The sequence below is a fragment of the Apodemus sylvaticus genome, chromosome 3, assembly GCF_947179515.1.
Source record: "Apodemus sylvaticus chromosome 3, mApoSyl1.1, whole genome shotgun sequence".
Classification (NCBI taxonomy): Eukaryota; Metazoa; Chordata; class Mammalia; order Rodentia; family Muridae; genus Apodemus; species Apodemus sylvaticus.
The window spans coordinates 85,513,266-85,522,166 of NC_067474.1; positions in this window are offsets into that span (position 1 = coordinate 85,513,266).

Below are 8,901 nucleotides of genomic sequence, written 5' to 3' on the forward strand. Positions count from 1 at the left end.
TGGCCATATAGTTAGGCATTGTTTACCACTAGCTCACAACTCAATTATTCCATTTATATTAATCTGAGCCTTCCACATGGTTGGTTACTTCCCCCCAGTTTCATAAATTCAACTTTCTCTATATCTTGGTGGTAAATGCTCCCACTTGACATTTTTCTAGAGTCAAGTCTCTTCCTGTAAGTCCCAAATTCTACGTCCTGCTTTTGCTGTTGGCTATCAGCTTTTTAATAAACCAGCCAGAAGGTGAGTATGGGATTGTTTACAAAACACTGAGACATGTGATGTTTAACAAGACTAAAGTCCAGTCTGAAATCATATCTCTGCCAGCTAAGAAATCAACAGTCTTTATACAGTGCATAAAACATTACTCCAACATCTCCAGTTTTAGTCCAAAAAAGGCTAACTCTCTAATATCAATAGATTATGTACCATAAGAACAGTCATGAAAACTCTCAGGTAAAAATTGCATTCACAATGTCCAATCCATATGTGTTTGGCAATCTTGGAGAAAGTGCTATTTATCTGATTTAGTGAATCCAAAGTTTTGTACCTAATTCACTTTTTATCATAACTTGCATTTATCAACTTAAAAATATCATCTTAGACCTTAAATTATTATCTTAAGTCTGAAACAATTTAATCTTCATTTCGAGACCATAACTATCTAGTCTTCAACTCCATCAGACACTTGAAAAGGATAAATATACCTGAGTTAATAGGAAGTACATAGCAAGCAGCTTCTAAAACTATAAAAATGGCAGAGACATCTGGCTTCCTGGAGAGTCATCCAACATTATAATATTCCAACATCATCTTCAGCCTTCTGGGCCAGTATATCTGACAGACTTTTCTGTAAAGCAGGAAATTATGAAGGACATGCCTATTGTGTCCTCGCAAAGCTCAACAGTTAACTTCTTCAGAGTCTTGCTTTTTCAATTTAGACAGTACATGGCTGTCATTACTTGAGACAATGGCAGATTCTTATGTAGTGGCTTACTAGCCACATAAAAGCAAACTCTTGTTGGGGGTTCTTCTATGCTCATTATCTTCTTTGACATGGAATGGGGGTGGTTCTAGCAGCTGACGTATCTTGCTTTGAAAAAGGCTTTCATTAATAAAACAGCACTAAATGCCATTTTCTGTCTATATTTGAGGTTTTTGAAGACTATCTATCTGAATAGGTAACATTGGTTGTTTCTATATATTTAATACTGTCCAACCTAGAAGACATATTTCTGTAATTAACTGCACTAGGATCTAACATGACTACAAGGTTCATAGACTTACTATTAATTTGCATGCCTTACTTATTCTGAATGGTTTGTAATAGCAGCATTTGGAAGGAGTAGAATTTCACATTGTATTTTTAAATGCATTGCATAGGTACTTTGTAAAACAGTTGATACAAAAATAAAGTATGTTGCAGCAAAAGTAACATTGATTTTACGTCAATACACAAAATATATTTTGCTAAATGTAAAATATTTGACTTCTTAATGTCTTTTAGCTTAAAAGTAGATTCAATAATTTATGCTTTCATTCTATCATTCCTATAATCCCCCTACTTCTTTTGATCCCTTCTCCTTTCTTTTCCCACTAACACTTGATAGGAGAGAAAGCAGGATAGAGGAAAGCTAAAGAAAGAGAGAAGAAACCCTGAATCTAATTTCATTTAATTTGTTTTCTCCCTTACCAAAACCATTTACAACTTATGACCAACCCCCCATCTAAAGTCCCCCTAAAGGTCACTGAACATCTATTACCCACCAAATGACTGAAAACAACCCACCTCATTGTGTGAAATGCCGTGTCCTCCTGTTAAGGTTGATTCTGTTGTCTGATGGCAATCTTCTTTTTTTTTTGGAGCCCTAAAAAAATGGGACATTGAACAATTTTAAGTAAGCTAGCTGTAACATTGTTGTCCAATCTCTGTGTGATGTTAAAGTACAGGGCTTAAGTGAAGTCCCATCTAAGAGTCAGTCTGGATCAGCTGGGGTCAACTGCTTTGAAGCTATCTGGAAGCACATGTTGGTGAAACAGCAGCTAGACAGTCTGTGGTTGGATCAAGCAGGATACTAGAATAAATTTGTCTCTGCATCTCAGCATCCTTTTTGCATTCTCTAGAGTGAATCTTGGCATTGCCTCTTTAACTTCACTGGTATCTGGTTTGTTTCTCTCTGTGAACATATAAACTTATGAAAGTAATATGCATTTCTGTATTAAGACTTGTTGGATTGTGCAGTGTGCACAATTCAGCTAAAGATGATTTTTTTGCTTTATGTTCAAGCAGGGAAAAGGCATCAAACATTTTAAGTCCATTTGGATTATATAGCCAAACTCTAATATAAATCTAAATCCTTGTCATTTGAAAGAATGACATGATAAGTTCTGAGGATTCTGTAATCCAGTAAATCTATTGGATATGAGTGGCTAAAAGTCCTGGAGGGAGACCATGTCTTAGCCCATTTTACAGTTATTCCAATATTAGCCATACATTTCTTGTTCTTCTTTGTTGTTCCTCTTGGTATTTTTCTTTCTTTCTGTATTCAAGATTTTCAGGATGTATCCCCTGGTCAATATAATATTTATTAAGTTTGATGCAATGTAAAGGTTTTCAGTTCATGTTGAATCAAAGACAAAACCTTTTCACCAAAACAAGACAATTCCTGCCTTCTATTCTGAAGTTACAGTATATATATATATATATACATATATATATATATATATGTATATATATATATATATATAGGCTGATTTAATTCAGCAGTCATTTCTAAGATCCAGTGCTTTTTAGCAGCTGTGCTAATTTTTTCATTGGCATTAAACGTAAAGGCCAAAAAGCATTATTTACCCAATATCCTCTTTTTGTTCTATGAATATTTTTTAATGTGTAATTAGATTTTTCTACAATTATTTGAGATGGAAGATTGTAAGATATATCTGTAACATGTTCTGTACCATAGTGTATGAAATATTGCTATATTTTATGGATACATATGTTGAAGTTTTATCTGCTTCAGTCTATAAAAACATTTCACAGACAGCCATCTCTTCTAATGAATGTGCAATCTTAGAATCAGCCCTTTCAGAACTTAAGACTGAAGCATATTGAAATCTTGGGTAAGTATCAATTGTATGAAGTAGCAACATATGTAGATATCATAATTTTCCAAAATGTATGTCATGAAACATGTAATCTATTCTATGACATTGTTCCTTTTTTTTAAATTCGGTATATTCTTTATTTACATTTCATTTTTTGTGATCTTTTTTTATTCGATATAATTTTTATTTACATTTCAAATGATTTCCCCTTTCCAGGGCCCTCCACTCCCTGAAAGTCACATAAGCCCTCTTCCCTCCCCCTGTTCTCCCATCCACCCCTTCTCACGTTCCTGTTCTGGTTTTGCCCTATACTGCTACCCTGAGTCTTTCCAGAATCAGGGGCCACTCCTCTGTTCTTGTACTTCATTTGATGTGTGGATTATGTTTTGGGTATTCCAATTTTCAAGGCTAATATCCACTTATTAGTGAGTGCATACCATGATTGATCTTTTGAGACTAGGTTACCTCTCTTAATATGATGTTCTCCAACTTCATCCATTTGTCTAAAAATGAACTTATTGTTTCTAATGGATGAATAGCACTCCATTGTGTATATATACCACATTTTTTGCATCCATTCTTCTGTTGAGGGATACATGGGTTCTTTCTAGTTTCTGGCTATTATAAATAGGGCTGCTATGAACATAGTGGAAAACATATCCTTACTACATGCTGGGGAATCCTCTAGGTATATGCCCAGGAGTGATATAGCAGGATCCTCCAGAAATGATGTGTCCAGTTTTCTGAGGAACCACCAGACTGATTTCCAGAGTGGTTGTACCAGTTTGCAACCCCACCAGCAGTGGAGGAGTGTTCCTCTTTCTCCATATCCTCACCAACACCTGCTGTCTCCTGAATTTTTAATCTTAGCCATTCTGACTGGTATAAGGTGAAATCTCAGGGTTGTTTTGATTTGCATTTCCCTAATGACTAATGAAGTTGAGCATTTTTTAAGATGCTTCTCAGCCGAAGTTCTTCAGGTGAAAATTCTTTGTTTAGCTCTGTACCCCATTTTTAATAGGGTTATTTGGTTCTGGGGTCTAACTTCTTGAGTTCTTTGTATATATTGGATATTATCCCTCTCTCTGATGTAGGGTTGGTGAAGATCTTTTCCCAATTTGTTGGTTGCCAATTTGTCCTTTTGATGGTGTCCTTTGCCTTACAGAAACTTTGTAATTTAATGAGGTCCCATTTGTCAATTCTTGATCTTCTGCTGCCCCTCTTTATTTACATTTCAAATGATTTCCCCTTTTTGGCTCCCCACTCCCCGAAAATCCCATAAACCCTCTTCCCTCCCCTTGTTCCCCCATCTACTCCTTCCCACTTCCCTGTTCTGGTTTTGCCCTATACTGCTCACTGAGTCTTTCCAGAACCAGGGGCCACTCCTCTGTTCTTCTTGGACATCACTTAATATGTGGATTATGTCTTGGGTATTCAAAGTTTTTAGGCTGATATCCACTTATCAGTGAGTGCATACCATGATTGATCTTTTGAGACTGGGTTACCTCACTTAGTTTGATGTTCTCCAGCTCCATCCATTTGTCTAAGAATTTCATGAATTCATTGTTTCTAATGGCTGAATAGTACTCCATTGAGTAAATATACTACATTTTTTGTATCCATTCCTCCATTGAGGGACACCTGGGTTCTTTCCAGCTTCTGGCTACTACAAATAGGGCTGCTATGAACATAGTGGAGCATGAGTCCTTATTGCATGCTGGAGAATCCTCTGGATATATGCCCAAGAGTGGTATAGCAGGGTCCTCCAGCAGTATCATGCCCAGGTTTCTGAGGAACCACCAGATTGATTTCCAAAGTGTTTGCACCATCTTGCAACCCCACGAGCAGTGGAGGAGTTTTCTTCTTTCTCTACATCCTCACCAACACCTGCTGTCTCCTGAGTTTTTGACCATAGCCATTCTGACTGGTGTGAGGTGAAATCTCAGGGTTGTTTTGATTTGCATTTCCCTAATGATTAATGATGTTGAACATTTCTTAAGGTGCTTCTCAGCCCTCCAAAGTTCTTCATGTGAAAATTCTTTGTTTAGCCTTGTACCCCATTTTTAATGGGATTATTTGGTTCTCTTGATTCTATTGGAGGTCAGCATACAGAAGAATTCAAATTGATCCATTCTTATCTCCTTGTACTAAGCTCAACTCCAGATGGATCAAGGACCTCCACAAAAAACCTGACACACTGAAACTAATAGAAAAAAAAAAAACTGGGGAAGACCTTTGAGGACATGGGCACAGGGGAAAAGTTCCTGAACAGAACACCAATAGCTTATGCTCTAAGATCAAGAATAGACAAATGGCACCTCATAAAACTACAAAGTTTCTGTAAGGCAAAGGACACTCTCAAATATACAAAACGTCAGTCAAGAGATTGGGAAAGGATCTTTACCAACCCTAAATCTGACAGAAGGCTATGACATTGTTCTAAGGTAGCTCAATGATTAACTGTACTCTTAACTCAGCATACTGTATTTCTATGGCTTACCATCCTAATTCCACATCCTTTGTGGATTCTTCCCATCTGGAACTACATTTTTGCTGTCACTGCAAGTTCCATATTAGATTCTTCTGATGATTATTTATCCTGATATAAACAATCCTCTAATATCTGTTCTATGGTCTAAAACCTAGCATTTCATCTTTCAGTCCTCTTCTAAGTTTGCTTCATTTTGATCTTTCTTAAAGATCAAAATAAAGATCATAAAGAGGATATTAAAAACTACAATCATTACTGAACATACAGTTATTTCTATATTGACAGTCATAACAAAACTACATGGGGTCCAACTACTCCCTGTTATTGTGTTTTTAATTTTTCAACAGAAAATAATTTCCTTGTTTTTAATAGCTGAGTAGTAAGTACTCCATTGTGTAAATATACCACATTTTCTGTATCTATTCCTCTGTTGAAGGATGTCTGGGTTCTTTCTAGCATCTAGCAATTATAAATAGGCTGCTATGAACAGAGTGGAGCATGTGTCCTTATTACATTTTGTAGCATCTTCTGGGTATATGCCTAGGAGTGGTATAGGTGGGTGCTCAGGTAGTACTATGTCTAATTTTCTGAGGAATCATCGAACAGGTTTCCAGAGTGGTTGCACCAGCTTGCAATCCCACCAAGCAATGGAGAAGTATTTCTATCCCCTGAGTTTTTCATCTTAGTCATCCTGACTGGTGTGAGGCAGAATCTTGAGGTTGCTTTGATTTGCATGTTCTTGATAACTAAGGATGTTGAACATTTCTTTAGGTGTTTCACAGCCATTTGAGTTTCCTCAGCTAAGAATTCTCTGTTTAGCTCTGCACCCCATTTTAATAGGGTTATTTGACTCTCTGGAGTCTAACTTCTTAAGTTCTTTGTATACATTGGATATTAGTCTTCCATCGAATGTAGGGTTGGAAAAGATCTTTCCCCACTCTCTTGGTTGCCATTTTGTCCTATTGTCAGTGTTTTTTGCCTTACAGAGGCTTTGCAGTTTTATGAGGTCTCATTTGTCCATTTTTGTTCTTATAGTATAAGACACTGGTGTTCTGTTCAGGAAATTTTCCTTTGTACCCATGTGTTCAAAGCTCTTCCCCACTTTCTCCTCTATCTGGAGATAGAAGATAAGCTTCAGTGTATCTGGTTTTATGTGGAAGTCCTTGATCCACTTGGACTTGAGCTTTGTATAAGGAGAAAAGAATGGGTCAATTTGCATTTTCTACATGCTGACTTCCAGTTGAAGAAATTCTTAGGCAAATGGATGTAACTAGAAATTGTCATCCTGAAGGAGGTAACCCAGTCACAAAAGAACACACATGATATGCACTCACTGATAAGTGGGTATTAGCCCAAAAGCTCAGAATAAACAAGATACAATTCACAGACCACCTGAAGCTCAAGAAGACGGAAGGCCAAAAGGTGGGTGCTTCAGTTTTTCTGAGAAAGGGAACAAAATACTCACAGGAGTATTTCTGGAGACAAAGTGTAGGGCAGAGACTGAGAGAAAGGCCAGCCAGAGACTGTCCTGCCTGGAGATTCATCCTATAAACATTTATCAAACCCTTACCCTATCATAGATGCCAAAAAGTGCTTGACAAAAGGAGCCTGTTATGGCTGTCTCCTGAGGGGCCCTGCTAGAACCTTACAGATACAGAGGCAAATGCTAGCAACCAAACATTGAACTGAGCATGGAGTCCCCAATGGAGGGTTTAGAGGGAGGACTGGAAGAGCTGAAGGGGTTTGCAGCCTCATGGGAAGAATGGGGATGATGGCCAACCAGACACCCCCAGGGCTCCCAGGGACTAAGCCATCAACCAAGGGGTATACATGGTTACAGCAGAGGAATGCCTTGTTGAGCATCAGTGGGAGGAGAAGTCCTTGGTCCTATGAAGTCTCAATAGATGGCCCAGTGTGGGAAATTGAGGGGATGTAGGTGGGAGTGGGTTGGGTCGAGGGGCATCTTCTTGGATGCAGGGGGAGGGAGGATGGTTTGTGGAGGGGAGAAAATCCTTTCTGGGAGGGGAAAACCAGAAAAGCGTATAACATTCAAAATGTAAATGAAAAATATATGCACTTAAAAATATTTTTCCTTTAATCTCTAACTCTCTCCTTCCTTTGGAGGCTTCATTTTATTATTTTCAAACTAATTATTTCTTTCTACATTTCTTTATACCCAGTTTCTATTGCCTTAACTGTTTTCAAGTTTTACATTACCACTTCAGAAGTTTGGCATTTGTCTGTCCCACTGTGGCTCCAGGAACATTTTTTTCTCTCCTTCTATGTGTCTGCAGGCTCCTAAAGCCAACTTGCTTCTATGATGGTCAGTCAGTTTTGCCCATTGGGTGGCTCCACCGAGCTACCTGCCCTTGGCAGTAATGATTGCCTTTTCATGAATGCTGGGTCTCTTACCCCCAGCAACCAGTAGAGTGCTGTGCCTACCTGCCCTATCTCTGAGAAGTTGCATGTCTGTGGGCTTGCACTGAGGATCCATGGCATGATACCTGCCACTAATAGGCCTTTACTTGCTCTCTGTTTGAGAGATTTAGACTACTGCCAAGTTATAAATCTTTGTCTGGCTCTAGAAGGTGTTGTTTCCTGCCTTCTCTCACAGCACTTTTTTTCATCTCTAACCTTGCACTTTACTAGCCCTTTTCACTGGATGACATTTATACTCTGCTTGGGCTCTTTCTATGTCTGCCCCAGTCCCAGATAATGACATGGAGAATATATTTATTAACAAATGCCATTGGCCTTATAGCTAGGCATTGTTTCCACTATCTCACAACTCAATTTTCTCATTTATACTAATCTAAGTCTACCATGTAATAGGTTTCCTCTCTGTAATTTCATACATCCATCTTCTTCTGTGACAGGTTGGGGAATCTTTGCACACCTATGTCTTTCCCAGAGTGGCATTCTTTTCCCAGAAGTTCTAGATTGTACTTCTTGCCTTTGCTAAAAGTCATCAACATTTTAAATAAACCAATTGGAAGGTGATGGAGGGAGGAGTACTTACAAACCATTAAGACAGGCGATGTTTAACAAAACTAAAGTCTCATCTAAAACTGGATCTCAGATAGCCTGGATATCAGCATTCATATAATACATAGATAATCTTTATACACTGCATAAAAACATAACTCCAACAGACTTCTCTGAGTAATGCTTCTTAATTATTTAAATCTGTAGCCCAATAAGGAAGGCTTCAAATATGAATTTCTGACTATGATCTGTGTTGTATTTGTCTATACATTGTTAACATGGAGGACTTCTCCACTACACAAAGTTTACTGTAAGCAGTT